This window comes from Canis lupus, chromosome 9, assembly GCF_048164855.1.
Source record: "Canis lupus baileyi chromosome 9, mCanLup2.hap1, whole genome shotgun sequence".
In the NCBI taxonomy this organism is placed as follows: domain Eukaryota; kingdom Metazoa; phylum Chordata; class Mammalia; order Carnivora; family Canidae; genus Canis; species Canis lupus.
The window spans coordinates 40701793-40723821 of record NC_132846.1 but is presented as its reverse complement, the minus strand read 5'-3'; the positions used below and the strand labels follow the sequence as shown (position 1 = coordinate 40723821).

General features: G+C 43.7%; 1 protein-coding gene across 3 annotated transcripts in view; it reads left to right on the top strand.

The window, feature by feature from the left end:
- The window catches only part of SPTB (spectrin beta, erythrocytic), a 146364-nt gene that overhangs the window by 41908 nt on the left and 82427 nt on the right, over positions 1-22029 (top strand). Inside the window, exon 2 of one of the 3 annotated variants that reach the window (XM_072838918.1) lies at positions 15099-15156. The exons of the other annotated variants lie outside the window; for them this stretch is intronic. The gene's annotated coding sequence lies outside the window, so the exon portion shown is untranslated. The remainder of the gene's footprint in view (positions 1-15098; positions 15157-22029) is intronic. 3 annotated transcript variants of the gene reach the window in all.

Below are 22029 nucleotides of genomic sequence, written 5' to 3'. Positions count from 1 at the left end.
GAGAGCTATTGAATCTGACTTAGAGTTTTCTAGGTCAGGTATCTGGGAGGTTGGTATGGCTAATTGCCTGAGATTTAAGTCTTAAAAGAAGGAGCAACTCCAGGGATGGGGAGAGGGTACAAAGAAGGAGTTCCGTGTCACCCATGTCAAGTAGGAGGTGTCAGTGGCATGTTTCTGTGTAGCTACTGTAGAGACGTGGAGCCCAGGAGGGCCTGGGCCTCAAGATGTTGATTTGCCAGCCTCAGCACAGAAAGGAGAGAGGATGGCATGAGGGAAGAGAACAAACTTTAACTTTGAGGAATGCCTACATTTAGGCTATGGTTAGAGATAGAGGATCTATAGAATGATTTTGAAATAACAACATACTGTGGGTGAAGAACCAAAAGAATCTAAAGCCATAGGGAAAGAATGGTTAATAGCACCTAACGTGGGAGAAGGATGATGGGAAAGGATCAGAGGAGGCCATTAGCGTTGTAAGAGACTCAAGTGACCCTCAAGAAAGCAATTTTAGTGGAGGGTTGAACTCAATTATTGGGAATTAGAGTGAAGCCATGGTGAGGAGGAGAAAGCAGTGAGTGCAGAGCTTGTCTGAGAACTTGACGGAGAAAGGGTGGTTTGAGACAGGTCAAAGGAAGTTTTATGCGATGGAGAGCAAGGTTTTGGGGTTGAGCAAGTGAGGAGCCCTTGGAAAGGAAGTTGTCATGAGAAGGCAGCAAGGGATAAGAGACGATTAGTGGTTGATGGAAGTCTCTAGGAGGCTGAAGAGCATCAGGTGGCAGGGTAGCCAGTCAGCACAGTCATGCCTGTGCCCTGACATAGAGGAACAGTTGTTACAACCTACTGCATTCAGACACCATGCACAGTGGCATCCCTCACTTCTGTGGGGCTGCTGGGTGACTCTGCTCTCCTCAAGGGCAGAGATTTTAGGTTAATTATTCTCTGTGCCTTGAATAGTGCCTGGCACAGAGGATGATGCATATTTGTCAAACACTGGTAGACTTACCACACCTGTCCTGCAACATCCTGAGTCAGGCGCCATCCTTTCCTTTTTCTTTGCTTAATGGGACATAGGAGGTATGTGACACACATGTAAGTTTGGGATCATAGTCCTAAAGTAAACATTGTTGCCTGCACACTTCTGCAGCCACTGGCATGTACCTCCCCCTTTCCCAGTGCCCTGCCATCTCAGGTCCTGTTTGTCTTGAAAATGTGGACAAGTAAGTTTGTACTGGGACTCCTCCTTTGCCTCTCAGTGCTGAATTCTGGGGCGCTTGGACTTTGTGTAGAAGCAGGGAAAGAATATATGATGAACCCTTTGGGGAAACAAAGGGGCTCATTCAATGAGTTGGTGAAAGATGAGTCTCCTTGTTGATGGTGATAAGAGAAGATCTTGTTTCCTGAAAGCTCCCTGGGTGTGAATGCACTTTCTTTGCTTGGTTCGTGTTGCTGGGAGCTTTCCTTCATGCCCAATGAACGAGAGGGCTCTTTGCTAGGAAGTCCAGCTCTTTTGTCATCCCAAACTCTATTTTTGAGCAGGGCAGAAGCCCAAGGATCAGGCCGTGGTTGTAATCATCTTAGATTCTATCAGTATGAAGTATTTTAATAAGCAGGAAGTATCTGACTTACATTTTTGGCTGTTTTACCTTTTGTCCTTGAGTTGAGGTGGGAGACTTAGCTTTTTACTTATAGTCTTTTCAGGGACACTTAAATTTTTCTCCTTTTCCTTTCTATTTACAAATGTAATACAACGTTTTACTAATGTGAAATTTTGGGACACCTGGGTAGCTCAGTGGTTGAGCATCTGCCTTTGACTCAGGTTGTGATCCCAGGGTCCTGGGATTGAGTCCTGAACTGGGCTCCCCTCAGGGAGCCTGCCTTTACCTCTGCCTATGTCTTTGCCTCTCTATGTCTCTCATGAGTAAATAAATAAAATCTTTTAAAGAAATGTAAAATTGCAGAAATACAGACCGGTAGAATATGAAAGCTCCTTGTCAGCCCCCCTTCATTATCTCCTAGACAATCATTCACTACAATTTAATGTATATTCTTCCAACTTTTAAGAAATATGTATATTAATAAAACATATGATTACTCTTTATTTTTCAGAAAAATATTTATATTATGAATACTATTTAATAACTTACATTGTTTTATGCATCAATACATAAGGTCATCTTTTCACATGTACATACTTGTAGATTTTCCTCATTCAAAATTGTTCCGTTGTATGGAAGATCATATTTTATTTAACCAATTTTTAAATGATGCTAAATTAGATTGCCTATATGTATCTTTGCTCTACCCAATAATATGGAGCCGGTTTTAAACTGCTGGAGTAGATGGTGTGTTCAAGCTAAGGGGGCTTATAGGGCAGCCCGGATGGCTTGGCAGTTTAGCGCCACCTTCAGCTCAGGGCCTGATCCTGGAGACCCCAGATCGAGTCCTACATCGGGCTCCCTGCATGGAACCTGCTTCTCTCTCTGCCTGTCTCTACCTCTCTGTCTCTCTCTCTCTCTACTCTGTGTCTCTCATGAATAAATAAATAAAATCTTAAAAAAAAAATAAGGGGGCTTGTAAAATAAGACCAAAGTTTGTTGGGAAATGGAAAGCTGATCTTCATGACTCCAGAGCTGCATTCTCTCCTGTAGCCTGGAAAGTCACCTGTGCCTTCTCCCAGGAAACGCCCAGGCACCAGCCTTCTTTTACAAAGCATACTTAGACCAAATTACACTGCCATTTTGTTTTGCTTTCTGCATTTTCCTTTCTTCTGCTCCCTCCCTCCTTCCTTCCTTCCTCTTACTAACTTGGTGTCCAGTTGCAGCTTCCCCTGTAGTTCTCACTTGCTGTCACCTGTGTGCTGTTCAGGCTCTGCAAGCCTTCCCCTCCCGCAGCAGGGCCTCCTACCGCCCCTGACTTTGATCTCATTTTATCCCCTGCTCGTGTTTCCAGTTTCTCTAGATCGTGCCCTTGTTAACATCTGCTGGCTTCCCCAGTCGTCTCATCTGCAAAATATATTAAATCTGCTTCCCCAAATCACTTACCCTACCCTTTAAAGGATTTAAATATAAACCAAGCTTAACACAGCTGCCCCTTTGCCTTATGTTACCTGGTACTTATCTTTACCCTCTGTTCACTGCACTGTGAATAGTAAATTTCCATTCCTTGCCAGGCGACTTCATTTCTAGTGGAAACTCCTGCCCTGTAGTGTGGCAGAGAGAGACCTGCTTTGGCTATGGCCTGACCTGGCTCTGAACTCAGGTTCCGACATTTACTAGCCGCGTGGCCTCAGCAGATAATTTCATCTTTTAGATCTTCATTTTCTTTGTCAGTAGGATTCAGGTAGCAGTACCCACCTTGCAGATAGGATTGTGCCCTGGACTGGACAAAGTATGTGTCAGATGTCTGGCACATGGTAGGTGAGCAAAAATTAGAGGTACTATTGGCATTGTAGTTTGATTTCTCTTTAGCTAACATGTTCATTTTTAGCTACTCTCATATGTTATAAGGGGTCAAAGAATCAATGCATCGAATATCCTGTTAGAAATGAACCCTACAATGATGTAAAATTTTGAACATAATATTTTTGCCACTTAACGTTTCTTCTTCTTGGCAGTAGTAAGTACAATAACGAAACAAAAATTTAGATGTTTCTTTGAAGTCCCTTGTGTTGGTAGTAATTAGTATTTTTCAGAGAAAAGCTGTTTTCATTGACACCAAATGACTCTCAGAAGCTGGATCCTTTTTTTTCTGAGGTCTAGCAGCTAAGTTGAGGAATACTTTTTGTAGTTTGATCATTGCCACAAACGTGCAGCAAAGGGTTTCTAAGCAAAGACTTCTCTGTTTATGTGAGGGTTTGTCATAGATTGTAATGGTGGTGGTTTTCTCGTACCCTCATTATCAAATCTGTGTATCCCGGTTGCTTGCAGAAGGCATGCTGCATTTTTGGGTTTCACACTCAGCATTCTGGAGTTGCTTGTTTGTAGCCTTTGTTTATTGGTTTCTGGTGCTAATCCCTCAAGGTGATGCATGGGACCATATGGACAAATGATAAGGAAATTAGAACATGGATTCAAATTGTCCCAAAGGAAAATTAAGAACTTTGTTCCCCCCACACAGAAGTGGTGAACTCATCCAAGATCAACATACCAATAACAACAGCATATTAACAACTGCTACTGCTTGCTTTTCATCTCTCCTGCCACTGTTCCTTGGGGCCTCTCAGTAGTGGTTCACCCATACTTGGAGCCAAGTATCCCTCTGTGCCCATAAGGGAACAAATTCTTGAGGACTCCTGCCTTTAGGCAGAGCATTCTCTTTTAGGATATTTTGAACTCCTGTATGAATAGGAACAAACCCTGGGAACCTTTTATCACCTGGATGGAGGGATTAGAAAACCAAAGGCATTCTCTTTGCAAAGTTTGCTCCTTCTAATCCTTTTGGGGAAGGCTGGGTAGTATGATCTCTTTCTTTCCAAATGGAAGAAGGCTCTGTGAGTAAGAGGAATGACTTGCCCAAAGAGTCCAGTTATTAGCAGTACTAAAATTTCCCCTCCAAACCCAGCAACTCTTGCTCCCTTGCTGAACTTGGCTAAGCCCCTTGAGGGGCGTCCTGCTGAGCTTGCTTAGCAGATGGCTCAGAGGCAGGTCAGCAGTGTTGAGAAAGTTGGATGGTCTGGTGCCGAGGGAAAGAACTTGGCGATGGCTCTGCTCCCCTCCCACCGGATCTTCCCTCTCAGGTGGCAAACTGTGGAGAGCCCAGGTGAGGAGGCTCAGGAAGGGCTCTTGGCCCAGCCTTGTAACATGAGCATCAGGAAGCTCCTCTCCCATAGGGGAAGCTGCCTTGTAAAACAACTGCAGTCCCGTCTGCTCCTGAAGCAGGATGCCTAGAGAGACAGCCTCCCTGGCTTTACTACATCTTGCCTGTTTAAGCTGGTGGCAGCTACAGCCCCCAGCATTAGCACATGGCTTCCTTTTCTTCCCTCCCCTGAACCAGGCAAGGTGGCTCCAAAGCCAGCTGGGCTGAGTGTGTCTTGCCATCTGCCAGGCCGCACTCCTTGGCCTGAGCCTGGGCTTCGGCCAGTGCTTCCACAGCTCTGCCCAGCGCCCCAGCCCTTCGATTCTCTTGGTGGTCCTGTGCAGGCCTACCAGGGTCCCATTCCAGCCCTGCAGGGTGGTAATGCTGGGAGAAGACAGGAAGGGGTAGGGCTCAGGAGGTCCCCTCTGAGGCAGTCTTGGTGGTGAAGGAACTACTGCATTTCCTCCCCCGCTGGCGTGCACTCACCATAGACCCCTGCTTTCTTGCCCTGTTGTGTGTGTGTGTGGGGGGGGGGGGTTGTGGGTTTTGTGGCACCAGTGGCTGCACGAGGAATTGTGTGGAAAATCCAAGTTGGAGGTCACTTACTAAGAAAAGCTCACATTTCTCTTCAGCCAATTATGTCATGTTAGAATACAAGGAACGATGATGCCTTGTGATTGAAATACCTCATCTAATATAATCTGTCTCTTTTTTCATCTCCTCAAACCATGAAGAATAACTTTTTAGAAAGTTATTTTCGTATTTCATAAAGTATAGCATTTAGAGTAAGTTCCCTTTTGGCAATAGGCCAGAGTGTATGTTAGCACACCCCTATTGAACTGTCCAGACTTTTTTCTTCTCATAGGCACCTTGTTGGCTGTCTGTCTATCCATCTGCCTGTCTCTCTCTCACATGCACGCACATGCCCTTTCCTTCTTTTTTAGCTTTTTCCAAGATGTTGATGCTTTTGGGGTTTATTTATCGTTCCTCAAAGTGTTGTGCTGGTTGGGAAGCCCTTTGCCTGTTTAGTGGAGCATCAGGGCTGGGCTGCCCTTGTCTTCCACACGGAGCCTACTGGTTCCAGGAGGCCCTGCTGTCATTTGACCACAGAGTGGTTGTGAGAGGCTCCTGCTTTCTGGCGAGTTGCCACAAATGAGGGGCAAGGGCCCCACAGAGGATCTCAGCCAGGTGCCACTTCCTGAGAGAGGCCATCACAGAGCCAGGCCCATCTGAGGGGTATTGGTAGTCCTTCTCTGCCACCTCTCTCTGTTCACAGAGAACTCATTTGTAGCAAAGTTTCTGGGCCAAGGTAGCTCTGTTTTGTTCACTAGGAAATACTACTGAGTTTCTCGGTTTTCCCCTTAATTAAGGGCAAGTGAGTCTCCCAGCGTCCTGGAGGATGCGATGGGAATTTGAAGTTTCCTCCCACCCATGTGGCTTTCTGGACCTGGTCAAGCTAGTGAAAATTCTATAGGACCAGCTTAGGCATAACTGGTCTAGGGAGTCCAGAGTTGTACCTTCTGGGGCGGGAGTGGATGAACCATATCCAGTCAAGGATCCAGAAAGCTATTGAGTGCTTTTGCCCAATGGTAAGTGTTAAAGTCTGTTCAATTTCCACTGTGTGAGAGATCCCAACTTCTTCTGAGTCTTCAAGCCTTCTCTCTTTCTTGATGTTTTCCTAGAGCCTATAGACAAACTTGAATTTCTCCTATTAGGTAAAACCGTCCTTTGGTCCTGCATCTCTGTCTACCTACTGTCAAAGTCCCATCAAGTATTTCGAAGGAATGTGCTACATGTTATTTTGTCCTCATTTATGCTACTCCCTACTTCAACTGGGCTTGTGCCCTCATGACTTTACAGGAACTTTTCTCACAGTTGTCACCACTTGTGAACTAAAGCTCTGTGGGTCTGCTGGTCACTCCCTGAGTGGTACCAGTGATTACCCAGACGTGGTAATCTCCTGACTTGCCTTGTTCTTTGTTGGCTCCTTTTTCTTAGCATATCTCAAGGAAGGGATTTCTGAGAGTCTATCCTTAGCCTCATCCTGGCCACCCTATACCCTCTTTGGGAATAATCTTGCCTACTGCTAGTGTTTTTGCTGCCACCTATTGCTGATGACTCTAAATATTTCCAGACTGTTTTCCCAGGACTTGGATATCCAGCCTTGGGCTAAGCGTTTCCACCTGGATATCCCATAGGATGTCTGAGATTGCTACTGCTGTCCTACACATAATCTTCCCCATTCTTTGCCTGTCTAAACCATATTTGTCCCATAGGTATCAATTTAAAGGCCACTTTTTTCTGAGAGACTTCCCATCCTACAGGCTAGATGAGACCTCCCTGTTAACCTTTGTTTACTATGTGTACTTCTTCTCTGTAGCACTTTGCAATTCGTAAATTATAAATTATTTGTAAATTATTTGTAATAATTCTTTGTGTTCTCCACTAGCTGAAAGCACCATGAGAGCAGAGAGCCCTCTCCGTTTTGTTTCATGATTGCATATCTAACTTATATACCAGGGCTATCACAGAGTATGGACTAGATACAGATTTCCGATCCACTGAATCATTCCTTCCCCTAAACCTCCTTCTCTTGTAATTGCCATCCTGGTTGGTAGAACCACCATCCAACATCACTGAACATGGAGAAGTCATTCTGGATGCTTTCCTTCCTCTAACTTGCTATTCCTACTGGCTCACCAATACCTTAAATAGTTTTGTAACCTGAACACTCCTCACCATCTTGACTAACCAAAACCTTAACTCAGGTTCATATCATCTCTTGTCCCAAATACTATCATCTCATCTTAATCATTTTCCCTGCTTATAATTGTGTTCTTTCTCCTTTAAATCAATTCTGTCATACACCCTGCCAGAGGGAGCTTTCTAGAAGGCAAATCTAGCCACTCTGGCCATTTAGAATTAGAACCCTTCACAGACTCCCCACTGCTCAGCTCCCTTAGCATGGCACATAAAGGCTGACTGGGATGTGGCCTTTGTCTCCCAGCCCTCATCACACTCCTGGCAGGTTCCCATGAATAAGCCCTCCCCTCCTTCCTCCCTTCCTGCCTTTCTCCCTTCCTTGCCATGTGTATGCTTTCCTCTTATTTTAAATGCCCCTACTAGCCATGCATATCTCTTCTCCATCTCCTTCAACTATACCTGGAAGACTCCTGTTTTCATCTCTGATTCCTACCTACCCACCTTGGCAGAAGGCCACCTCTGTTGTGCTCCTGGAAAGCCCTGGCTATTTCTCTTTCTCCACATGAGGGCCTAGCCTGTTTTTATGACTGTCTCAAACACTCAACTGCCAGCTCTTGAGGGCAGGGACAAGGTTTAATCATCTTTGTAACCCCCATGCCTGGCAAAGTCCCTGGCATATATCATGCTTTTTTTTTTTTTCTCCCTAATTAAGCTCCATGCCCAACATGGCACCTAACATGGGGCTTGGACTCACAGGCCTGAGACCAAGACTGCAGCAGAGGTCAAGAGCTGGACACTTTACCTCAGCCACCCACCTGCCTCATGAATATGCTTTTTAAAGAAAATAATGAATGAGCTCAAAACAATGGGATTGAGGGACAGACTTGTACTCCTACTACTACTGATATTAATTGGCATTTCCTGCGTTCTTTCTAAGTGCTAAGCATTGTTCTAGGTATTCTACATATATGGAGCTTCATATGTGTAAATCTTCACAACCACCCTGTAAATGTGGTGATGTTAGTATCCTTGCTTTATAGATGAAGAAACCAAGGCCCAAGGTTGCACAGCTAATTAGTGGCAGAGTGGGGATTTGAACCTCAGCAATCTGCTCCAGAGCCCTGGCTCTTAATCCCTTTCCTTTCTATTAGTGAGATAACATACAAAGACTTTTGAAAACCATCCATCTAACTCTTTGTGTTAATTACTAAGTCTAATAGGATTCTCTGTCCTTGGAAGGGAAAAAATCCCAAACTTGTCAGCAGGGCAAGCAGAGGGTGTCTCTGAACATTTTTATGAGAAGTAGATTATTACCAGGGCGGTGTGTCAGGTTCATGAAGAGTATGACATGTAGGTAGACAGAACGATGACCAGATCAGGGCCAGCTTAGTCCCACGTTTAATACTTCTCTCTCCAGTGTCTCAAAGACCACATTTAATCTTCTGGTTCTCTGTCATGTTGTTGAATGAGGGTGGAAGCACATCAAACTCCGGCTGTCATTAGTCCCTCAAAATAGAGTCTGACAAGAGTACCGGAGAGGTGGGAGGGAGCAGAGAGGATGATGGCATCCTTGAGAAAGGAGGCCATTGAGGAAAAAGGAAGGCTGGGGGCACCACTGCAAAAAAAAAAAAAAAAAAAGAACAAGAAAAACCTTTATTTACTTACATTTTCACACAGACTGGAAGGAAGCCTAACAAATGAGAAGAAAATATAAAGTGCTGGTGTTCTATGTCTCTGGCTTCTCCCAACAATCAGAACCTTCACTTAGGGAAGGGGATGCCAACACCTTCACCAAGGCTATGGTGACAGCTCAGTCCTGGGCTCAGAGTGCAGCCTGGTTTGTGGGTGGGCCTTGGGTGAGGGACCTGAAGCCTAATGATGTTTGCTGGTGTTCTATATTGGTGTGCTGGGCGGAAGGTACTATAAGAAAAAGAGGGCTGTTCTGAAAATAAATCTGAGGTTAGGGGCTCATGGGTAGCTCAGTCGGTTAAGTGTCTGACTTTGGCTCGGGTCCTGTGATGGAGCTCGCATCTGTCTCCCTGCTCAGGGAGTCTGCTTCACCCTCTACCCTTGCCCCTATCCTTCCTTGGGCTTGCTCTTGCTCTCACTCAAATAAAACTTAATAAAAAAAAAAAGGAAAGGAAGGAAGGAAGGAAGGAAGGAAGGAAGGAAGGAAGGAAGGAAGGAAGGAAGGAAGGAAGGAAATCTGAGGTTGAATTAGTTCTGAAATCCTGCTGGAGACTTCCAAGGTGGGATTCTAAAAAAATCATCCGAGGGTCTGGGGAGGCCCTTTCCTGCTACCATATGCAGTGACTCATGGTATCTGACACACAAACATTAAATCCTTCTCCCAGGCCTCTTTGCGGGTGAGAGAGCAGGGTCAGCAAACTTTTTCTGTAAATGTTTTTGATTTTGTGCATCTCGTACATTCTGTCACATTCTTGTTTGTCTTACGATCCTTTAAAAATGTAAAATCTACTCTTAGCTCACAGACTGTGCCAAAACAGGTTAGTGGCTATTGTTTGATTTCTCCTGGTCTAATGTAATAACCCAGCTGTAAATTCAGGCTCTGCCATGTGCCGAGTGAGGGTCCCAAGAGAGTCCAGGTTATGTTAAACTTTGTCTTGGAGTCATAGAGACTTCACGGCATGAGATGGATTGGTACTCTAGACTTCGGGTCTGCAAACCGCAGCACCATAAGTCAAAACTGGATCTCAGAGGCTTCTAGCTACTGCTGAAGGTGAACAGGAAGTAATTGACCACAAAGCCCCTCTTTCAGGCCTCCTGATTACAGTGGCAACAAAAGGGAGTCTTGGTTGGGGCTGCCTGGGTGGCTCAGCAGTTTAGTGCCACCTTCGGCCCAGGGCGTGATCCTGGAGACCAGGAGTCCCACATTGGGCTCCCTGCATGGAGCCTGCTTCTCCCTCTGGCTGTGTCTCTGCCTCTCTGTCTTTGTATGTCTCATGAATAAATAAATAAAATCTTAAAAAAAAAAGGGGGTTAATGAAAACAGTGAAAGGTCCCACTTTTTACTCTGAGGGTGACTTCATACTTGGAATGGCCCTAATCTTCGTGCCTGCAATGAGAATCCCTGATATTAGAGGGGGAAGATTCCATTCAATAGGTGAAAAAGCAAAGTTCTACTCTTAAAGAGGAGATGCATAAATATTACTGTCTGGATTGAGTTAGGTCCAAGGTTTAATAAAATGGGGCTGAAACTTCCAATTCTATTTATTGTCCCTATCTCTTTTCAAGGGACTAAGTTAATTTAGATATTGCTGTGATGCTCATTTGTCACTTTAGATTTTTAGAGGTATTGAGAACTATGAGAGTAACAGGCTAACCCGCCTTTTGCCTAATCCCTCACTCAGTGGGTGGAGTAACTGGCTAGTATCATTTTCTTTCTTGGGTCAGTTTTCAGGTCCATGGTCAACTTATTTGAAGCCAGTAGAAAATGTGTTTCAAATTCAGAATCTTTTAGATCTAATATTACACAGTGTTTGGGGCAACGTCCTATAATGAAACATGTTATTATTTTTGTAGTACAGCTGATATTTATACAAAGGAAGATAAATGAAGAGTGTAAGCCTAATTTCAGGATAGTGACACCAAATGAATTACAAATATCTGTGTTCAGAGATTTTTGAATATCAGAATTATTGCAGATAAGGTTTTATGATCCATGTTACGTTTCTTAAATTAGCCTAGAAGCTCTGTGAGTATAGAAACTCTATCTTCCACAAGGCCTACCTAGCATGGTGCTTGTATGTAGTAGGTACTCATTAAATATCAATTGTTTTTTTTCTTAACAGGAACATGATATAAGTCAAGAGTTTTGGGTGGCTATTAAACAACTAGCCCTTTTTTTCCCCATTTTTCTAATTTCAAAATACATATTCAAAAATGTTGGAATTCTCTTAAAAGCTATAGTTAAACCAAAAGCTGCCTTGATGAATCATAGGTTAGAAAGTAGTAAATAAAGTCAAAGGCGTTGGACTCTGTGCATCTTGGTAGGTGACTGGATGAAGGACTGGCTAATTTGTGGAGGTCTCTTGTAGTTTTGTAATTCAGTAATTATAATATGCATAATAATTAGCTTATTAATAATAGCAATGAAGGTGAATATCAGAGAAGGCTTACTGTGCCATAGTCTTTACTTATTTAAACCATGAACTAAAAATGACTAAGTGTTATACTAACAATATTGAAAATATTGCCAGCAATGAGGTCATCCTCTGTGAACATCTGGCTAGCTCTTTACTCAGGGTTGAGTCTCATTTGGGAGCTCCTAGTTCGAAAGAAAGAGGGGAATTGGGAGTAGGTGTTAACAAGAGCAAAGAAAATGAATGTGATTTTACAATGGAAACCACAATAAAAGGCTGTGAAGGTATTTGTATTGTGGTATTAAAAAACAAGAGGATGCTTGTGTGGAGGCAGGGAGCGTATGGGAAATCTCTACTGTCCTCTTAATTTTATTAGAAACCCGAAGTTGCTCTTACAAAAACCTTGGGGGGAAAAAGGCAAGAAGCGTAAAAGTGACTTCCTTAAGTATGTGCCTATAATTCTATCTTTGTTTTGAAGGTAAAATTGGAGGAACCATCATTTGGTTATTAAAAAAAAAAAAGGATATTTGAATAGCAAGTAAAAGAATGAAAGCAAAACCTCAAACATATAAATGAGATGCTGTGAGTCACCAGAAGAGATCATCAAAAAGCGTCATGGAAGCCTTCATGGCTTAAGGGTGGCCTTAAATATCTTAACTTGATTAGTGTAAATGTGAGGATACAGATGAGCGGGATGAAAGCACTTTGAAGGGAAAGAATGTATATGATCATTGGTCAGGGACTGTGGACCAGGTGGAGGTGTGAGGGCCCTGTGGAGTGCCTCCCTTTGTCTCAGCCATGGAGAGGATTACAGTGAAGAAAACGAGGTACACCACAGAGCCGGTCTGTGCTGGTTGATACAACAGCAGTGGGTGGGATGCCCCTTTAGGCATGAACTCCTGTAGTGAGTGAGTTTCAAGTGGTTTATTTAGAATCTGGCCTAAAGAGGAAGGGAAAATAATAGGTCAGTGTTTCCCACCAGCTGGCTAGTTAACTCATGGAAGTAAGCGCTTTCATCACAGACTCTCTTCTTGCTGTTTGGGCTAAAGAGTTTGGTGGTTCCTCCCAGCCCCGGCTTTCCATTTCTAAGTTGATGTTCTGACTCAAAGCCACTGTGACTTGAAGGAGCTGTAGCCAACCTGGCAGGTACATGAGGGGTTGATGAATAGGCATTCCTCTACTCATCCACCCACTCTGCAATGCCTACTGGACACTGGTTAGAAAAGTCTGCCCTAGGGCAGCCCGGCTGGCTCAGTGGTTTAGCACCTGCCTTCAGCCCAGGGCGTGATCCTGGAGTCCCGGGATCGAGTCCCACGTCGGTTCCCTGCATGGAGCCTGCTTCTCCCTCTGCCTGTGTCTCTGCCTCCCTCTCTCCCTCTCTGTCTCTCTCTGTCTTCTCATGAGTAAGTAAATAAAATCTTTAAAAGAAAGAAAAAGGAAAGTCTGCCCTAGATGACCATATTAGGGTCCTCTGAGCAAGACCCTATATTGGGAAAAGGGCTATCTGTGGGTATGTTCTGCCCACCTTCTCTCATATGGCCAGAACATACCTCCTGTGGCTAGGATGTTTTTTTTTTTTTTTTTTTTTTTTTTTTTTTTTCAGAAGAGATGACCAGCAGCCAGCTTGGGCTCTCTTCACAGATCTGTTGGACCACTGTTTCTTAGTGAATTTCTGTTTTAGCTTTCTGAGGCTTTGAGGACTTGGATACCTGTCTCAAAATTGGTTAGGCTCAAGGCTGCAAAGCCTGTGAAAACCTAGGGAGATCACACCCTGAAGTGGTTCTACACATAGACAAGTGGCTTTTATGGTGGTTAAGTAATGTCAGGATGGAGGCTCTACTCATGGGTGATGAGTTCTTAGTAGCTTAGTAGACTGGTTGAGGACCAGCCTGGACTTAGACATCGAGGCAAGTGCTTCTCTCTCCAAACGCACAGGTTTCTCTGCTCTGAGGCTATCACTTGAGTGCTTGATGTCCCTTTCACAAGCAAAATGCTAGAGGAGATTAGAGTCTGATTGTTGAGTTGACTTCTTGCTGCCAGCATTCAAGAATGTGAAGGATCAATGAGACAAAGGCCATTTCTGACGGGTTTAGACCCAATTTAAATAAGCCATGCATGTATATGGTTCATATAGTACCTGAGCATAATCAGTTACATTATCTCCCTGTCATTGTCTTATCGTAATAAGATCATGAGTTTTTTTCAAGGCAAAGGATACTCCCTTTTCCCACAGTATGGTTCCATGAGCCCTGCAGGTGCTCAATAAATATTAATTGAATTAATCAGCTGCCACAACACAGGTGCACACGTTTATCTGCCTTGTGCTTTCATCCAGCTACAAATATAACCTGTGCATTCAGCTGCCCTTGCAGGAGCGTAGGCTCTACACCACCCCCACTCGGGTACCTGCACAGGCTTTTCGCAGCTGTGCATTATCTAGATCCCTTTAGCTGAACATGCTCTGCAGAGTATGAGGCCCATTAACCCTTACACACATGGGCTTTGTAGTACATACACCCAGCTCTGAGGGTCCTTAAAACTCCTCTTTTCTCTCCCATCCCCGGTGTTTTCTGATGTTTCCAAAGATTTGAGGAGAATGAGGTCCATTCCCCACTTTACTTCTGGGGCAGGGTTTTTAATTACCATGTAGGCTTTGTTTTGTTGTTGAGATCAGGCTTCTCTGTGTAGGGAGAAGAGAATTCCAGTCATCCTGATGCATTATAATCAAGTTACTTACCACAGTCCAGAGTAACAGTTCTCTGCTTTCATTCTGATCACAGCAGGTGATACAGGAACGTAGCATCTCGTATTTCGCTAGGTGCTTAGGCTGTGGTTGCAACATTGCTTTACAGTGAAGGTTTTCAATATTTAGAGAACCATGAAGCCATTAAAAACTTTATCTTAACTCATGGTCTGCATACTTTACATAAAATGCAGAGTGTATTTTTTTAGAAATCAATATTGGCCCAAAATACCTGACCGCAAAATATATTTAACAAACACCTACACAATAAAAAAAAACAAAATGAGGGGCACCTGGCTAGCTCAGTGGATGGAGTGTGAGACTCTTGATCTTGGGATTGTAAAATCTTAAAAATACATATTAGCTAAAATGATAAACTTTAAAAAGAGTAAAAAATAATCTGATTCAAAAATGAAGACAGTAGATAAACCTATTGCTGATCATCCAGGTGGTCATTTCACAATATTAGATACATGGATAGGAAACATTGATCCCTAAAAAAAAAAAAAAAAAAAAAAAAAAAACAGAAACAAAAACCAATTAATTCATGCCATCAAAGGCTGTTGTTACCTCTCAGTAAGCCTGGAAGATAGGTGATCCTGCTGCCTCCTAAGACTAGTGTCACAATCTTTTCATCTCCAGAATCCTACAGTTTGGTAAATGTTAGGAGCATAGCACCACGCTCAGAAAATATTTATGGAATGAATGAATGCGAATTATTCAGAGCAGTAACTTTTGTTCTCCTCAATTTCTAGTTCACAGAGAGGACAGGAGTGCCAGGTGTTTCAGTTGAAGGGCCCCGATTTACAGTTTGTAAGTAGGTGGGCAGTTCCTGGGGACCCATGCCTCGTGTGCCCCGCAGTCAGTGCCTGTTCTGTGTCCGTGAGCTTCATGTCTGTGTTTGTAATATACGTACCAATAAGCATACATAAAGTTACCAACATTTGGCGGGCTAAACACCAACTTCTGTTCAAAGGCAAACACTTAAGTGGGTATTTTCTGATAAGGGTGTCTACATGCAGTGGGTGTAGCAAACTGTGTGGGGCACAAAAAGAGATAATTTAGGGGAGTGGGCCAGCTCTGCCAAGCCCAGATAATGGGAGCGGACTTATAGGTTTCTTTCACACAGGCAGTCCCAGGCTGGCTTGGTTACGGATTACTCTGGATCTGTCATTTTCCCAGTGTTTTGCTTGTTTTCCATGTATGTCTATCCATCTGTCTCTCTCTCTTTAACAAGGGAGTATTATTTATGATATGTAGTGAGAGCAACAGTTCAAGGACTTGGGACCAACAGGTCTTATTTCTGGTTGGGCTAGTGACCTGAACTGCTCAGGCCTGTTAGGAACAGCAGCTTCTTCTCTATTCTGAAGTAGCATGCTGTGGTCACACAGAGAATACAGGAGCCAGACAGCTTTCTAAACGCTGACGTCTTAGATTAGGTGGGATCCCTGGAACACAGTTTGGATGTATTTTGGAAATGTTTGGCTATTTTTGGAAGAAATAGGATGGGGAATAGGAGAATACTAAATCTGACTTTTATAAATAGGAGGTGCTTATGGGGAACCCCAGCATCTTCATGTTTCTTTTCGATTGAAGCCTTGCTAAATGTTAATGTGAATTAGTGGGCTGTTCACAAAGTTGAAATTTTTCATTAGCAGCAATTCACCCAAAAGTTACACTGTCAGATTAGTGGCAGGCGAGTGTAGGTCACACTTTATCCTTTGCTTCTCATGGTTCTGTGATCTGGGGCAAGTTCCTTAACTTCTGTAAGCTTTAGTTTCTTCATTTTTAAAATGAAGAAAGTGAAAACCACTCACATGAGTATATTGATTATGAAATGAGCTATGTATACCAGGCATTTAGCATAGAGCCTGCCATATACTAAGTCCTCACAATATGATTATTATTATTTTTGTTCCTGTTTTCTATGATGGTATTCCACAAATGTCTGTTGTTGAAGATACAACAATATCTGTTATGTGTTGGGACCTGATCCCTTCACATATGAGTAGCCAGTGGTTTGGCTGCATGGAATGCAGGGAGAGGGTTTGGATGGGAATAGTTGTGGACAGTTCACAACCGAGAGCATTCATTCTCTGGTGATCAAGGGACTCTGTAGAAATAAAGGAAGGTTGGGTTTTCTAGCCCATGACTTTTACAGTGGGACTCCTGCTAAGCAGCTCCTGGTGAGCATAGCCATCACATGTTCCCATGAGGATTCTCTGCGAAACCCCAGTTTGGATGTAGTTTTGAGGTCAGGTATGCTCTGCTATTGTTGGATCTCAACTGCAGCCTTTTTTGTTGGGGTGTTCTAAAGGCCCTGCAGACATCACTTTTGTAATTAAAAATAATCTAATAAAACATATTAGGTTGGCTGAAAGGAAATAAACCTAATTAATAGTAGTCCTGTGCAGGCTAAACAGCTCTCTTCTGGGATGGGATGCTAGTGGTGGAATGGTTTGGCTCAAGGCACATGAGCACATGTATGTTAAGAAAAAAAAGTTGGGACTCCTGGGTGGCCCAGCGGTTAAGCATCTGCCTTTGGCCCAGGGGGTGATCCTGGAGTCCCTGGGATCGAGCCCCACAAAGAGCCCTACATCGGGGGAGCCTGCTTCTCCCTCTGCCTATGTTTCTGCCTCTCTCTGTGTGTGTCTCTCATGAATAAGTAAATAAAATCTTTACCAAAAAAAAGTCAATGTTGATATACTCTGAGCCTGCAACTGACCATGGAGGATAAGCTGCCAAGATGAGCCAGGCAGCATTCTCCTGTATAGACACACCCACTCTTCTCTCAGAGCCCAGCTTCCCAGGTTGGCTTGACCACCTTCATCCAGAGAAGGCAGCCACTGGAACAAGCCTGAAGCCTATAGTAACTCTCAGCAGAAAGTCATTCCCACCCCTTTTTTCTAGGATGAGAAGCTAGGGATTATGACGTAGCTGTGATTAAGTAGAAATGAGAAAGGAAGGAAGTTATTGCTTTTTTTTGTTGTGAAGAATTGTGGCAAACATTCAGACACTGATTTGTTGTTTCCCCTCAGTGGAGTAAAAACATTTCCCCCTCTGTTGGAGGGAAAGAAGAAGGGAGGGTGTCACATGACAAGTCTTGAGCAGCAACAGCATGACCACTCTGCATCCTTCCTCTGAGTATCTCTTCTATACCCGTGTCTGGGACTTCATGGGAGATGGTTGCTTTCTTATGCCTGCTCCTGGCACCATGAAAGCCTTGAGAAGTGTAGAAGCACAGCCTGCTTGGTTTACTCAGAAATCTATCATCCAGCATTTAAAGGATCTACACAGATATCCCAAAGTGTAAGATGGCCAGTACCCCTGTAGATACCATATAAAACCTGGATAACATTTCTGATAACTTTTTTAAAATCCCTCAATTTTGGGGGCACCTAGGTGGCTCAGTCCATTGAATGTCCAACTCTTAATTTCAGCTCAGGTCATGATCTCAAGGTTGTGAGATTGAGCCCCACATTGAACTTGGCATTGGGCATGGAGTCTGCCTGAGATTCTCTCTTTCTCCACCCCTCCCCGTTCCATCTCCCCACCTGTCCCTCCACTGCGCACCCTTCCACTCTCACACGAGTGCAAGTTCTCTCTCTAAATTAAAAAAAAAAATCCCTTAATTTCTGCATGTCCCCAGCTTTTAAGTGCCACAAGCAGAGGAGAGACTAATTGCTGTTTTATTACTGGAGCACAAAGAGAGGCTAACAATTCATTCTTCCAAGCTATGGAAGCAGCCAGAGAGAGACCTGGCGCAGTGCTACTGGCATACACGTATTCAGGGCTGCACTCTCTGCCAGATGCTCTGTTAAGGACCCTAAATATGTTATTTCATTTGATCCAAACAGCAGTGCTGTAAGGTGATGACTATTATTAACTCCACTTTATACATAGGAAAGGGAGGCTTAGAGTTGAAATAGATGGCCTAAGGCCACACAGCCAGGGAGTCCTTCGTGGCAGTCTAACACCACATGTCCCTAACCATTAGACCGCACTGCCTGGGTCAATTCCCCACGTCAAAGTCACCTTAGTCTACTATTTCTGGCACTCAATCCCTTGTGTGCCACCCTCTGGTTCTTTCTGGAAGCTGGCTCAAGTCCTTGCTGAATGGAGGAGTATTGCCACCATGTACTAGGGAACATTGAGGCGTGGCCAACTTTTTGCAGTTACTTACAGACTATTTTAGCAATGACCACTCACTTCTCTACACCTTTCAGATGACCTCTCCTGGCTTATGTGTCCACCAGGCTGGCCACACACCCAAGCCTCGCAAGGAACAGCTGGCACTTGGCAGCACTTGTTGCCCCTGGCTCTTGCCAAGCTGTTTGGAGTCAGGCCCCTTTAAGAGAAGAATGTAGTAGCAGTTACTTGCAAGCAGCTCAGCCTGATTACAGGGTGAGGCGCTGATGTGCTGTCATTGGAAGCTTCTTCGTAGCCCATTTACAGTGCTCAGAACTGGGGTACCCTTGCCCCAGGTGCTTTCAGATGATAACATTTGCCGCGCACTTTAACAGATATGAGAGAGTGTTATCAAACTGGGGCACTTTGGGAAACCTTCTGCAAGAAACCCTCTTCGGTTGCACACATTGGAATTTCCCTTCTTCTGCAAATAGATAGATGTATGCTGTGTTAAGGAGGGACCCTAAAAAATAGAGTGGGGCTTAACATGGGGAGCTGGGGAATTAGACATGAACGCTTCCCTTCTGGCTCTCCCACTTGTTTGTCCCAGAAAAGTTGCCTGGCCTTGCTTCCCTGTCTTCTCTATGTCTCTGATGACTTGGGGTGTGGGGGGGGAGGTGCTTAGAGATCCTCAGAGAAAATGTGGGTCTGATCCAGGCTAGAAACCAGCTGTATTCAGGTTCTGAAATCTCAAGGTTGAAATAACTGTGACCCTGCAGGGCCTCTTGGGCCTCGCAACATAGATCATCTTTCTTTCCTGTTGCCTTTCTTGATGTTCTTGTTGCCTAGTGTTGAGCTGGTTGTGGAAGAATCTGTCTCAGATGATTTAAACACTGTTTATAAGCACCCTGCTCCTTTGATGCCCACATTCCTTCCTACAGGGGGCTCGGGTCAGGCAGGGGCTCTGAGCCAGACTGCCTGGGTTTGAATCCTGGCTTCGTCCCTCACTGGGTGAGGGAGTGGGATGATCCCTGATCCCTCTAAAGCCCAGGTGACTTCACCTATAAAATGGGGAGGAGAGTGGCTGCCTCACAGCTTTGCTCTGAGGATTCAATGTGATGGTGTTTGTAAGGCTAGTGCCTGGCGCCAGGTAAGCTTGCAATGAATATTTGATGACAACAGCTTTATGGCTGGAGAAATTCACTCTCTCTTATCCAGGTGAGAAAACTAGAGCACAGAAAGGAGGAAGTTGCTTCTCCAGTTGTGCCAATGAGGGATGTTTAAATTACCTGTGAGCAACTCTAGGACTAGGACCTCTCATTATAAGCACTTAGGTAGTATCCATTCAGGAAATTTTTGGTTAACTAACTTGATGTGTATAATGACACTATCTCTTTATTTTTTAAGTTTGCAGTGGACAAAAAAGATGGAGATGGCAGCAAAATGTCAAGGCCATATACATCTCCCTGGTAATATGTTTCTTCCCTAGAGAAAGATGATCTCTAGCCCAGTAGTTAGCACATAGATAAAGTAAGGAACTTGTTAAGTGTGTGCCAGATAAATTCCCAAATGCGTGAAGGGCTGATGAAGAAAGGGCTCTGTGAGTCATGGCTAAGCCAGGTGGGGTGTGTGAACAGGTATTCTTCAAGTCACAGGGAGGCTTCTTGGAATAGCCTTTTTTCTTTTGAGGATCTGATTCCCTCCAAGAGTGAGCGCGGCTTTCTTAATTTGCCCTACAAGGTCTGGGGACACATCTTAAACAATTTCAGGGTTATGTATATGACCATGCATTTGAGGTAGTCAGTGTTATCTTTGTAACTTTCAAGGCTTTTGCTTTTTTACTGTTTATAAAGGATATTTTTGAGACCTTTAAACAATGAATTTAAACAAATGCCACAGAAAAATCTCCACTCTGCTGGCTCTTGTTCTGTATGCAGTAGACCCAAATAAGCATGTTAGTCTGGTAGGGTATTCGCATTGTCCAGAAAGGCTAGGAGTGGGCCTTTCTCTTGGAGAGATCCTAAGGTAGAAATGGACCATTAGCAGTCTCTGTCCTTCTGTCTCTCTGTCTCTTTCCCTTATGAGAAGGCAGAGACTTTCTTCTGGATAGGTGTACCATGGAGCAGAGCATTAACCAAACTCTCAGAAGACCTAAGTTCAAGCCTTGACTTTGCCACTTAAGTGTGGGCAAGGAACTTGATCTCTGAGTCTTACTTTAACTGAAACTGAGATGAACAGTGCCTCCCCCACCTATCTCGCGGGGTTGTCAGGTGGATCAAAGAGAACTTGCAGGAGAAAACTTTCAGATAAACATTGGTTATCCAACAATAAAATCATCACTCCCTGTCATCAGCACCTAACTAAATGCCATCTCTTCCATGAAAACTTCTCTTGTTTTTCTAGTATTCGGTATTCTCTCCGGTTTCTGAAGTCCCATGGCATTTTATTTATGCCTCCCTTTTGACACTTACCTAATTCTGTCTTGCTGTATCATTACTTCTATCCATATCTTAGGCAACCTGAGGGTGCAATCCATGCCTACACCATATTTATATCCTCCATTCTAGTACCTTGCTGAGAAAAATGTCTCATTTCAAAATAAATTGCTGGAATTATCCTACATTGTTATTATCAAAGCAGTTCATAACAATGGACCTGTACATAGTAGGTTCATACTCAGTAAATATGTTTTTATTATTTTTATTTATAGTTTTAGTTTTGATATTTTGTTTTTAGGTTTATTAAGGTATACTTTACATACAGTAAAATACACTCTTTTCAGTAGATGGGTCTGTAAGTTTTAGCAAATGCATGTAGTGTATAACCACCACCACAATCACCTCCCACAATTCCCTGATGCCTCTTTGTTGTTAGTCCTTTCTCCCAGCCCTGACCTCTGGCAGCCACTGATTGGTTTTCTGTCCTTATAGTTTTGCCTTTTCCGAATGTTACATAAATTGAATTTTGCAGTATGTAGCCTTTTGAGTCCAGCTTCCTTCACTTAGCATAATGCATTTGTGATTCATTCGTGTCATATGTATATCACTTCTTTTTTACCACTGAATATATTCCATTGTGTACCATAGTTGGTTTATCTGTTCACCAGTTAATGAACTTTTAGGTTGTTTCTGGTTTTGGGACATTATGAATACAGAAGTTATTGCATGAACCTACGAGTCAGATCATTGGATCTTATGGTAAATGTGTGTTTAATTTTATAAGAAATTGCCAAACTCTTTTTCAAAGTGTACTATTTTGTATTCCTACCAGCAATGTTTGAGAGATTAGTTGCTCTACATACACACCAGCACTTGTTGTCAGTTTTTTTTTTTAAGGTTTTACTCATTTATTCATGAGAGACACAGAGAGAGAGAGGCAGAGACACAGGCAGAGGGAGAAGCAGGCTCCATGCAGGGAGCCCAACGTGGGACTTGACCCCGGGTCTCCAGGATCACACCCTGGGCCGAAGGCAGGCGCCAAACTGCCGAGCCACCCAGGGATCCCCTATTGTCAGTTTTTTTAAAAGGATTTTATTTATGTATTCATGAGAGACACAGA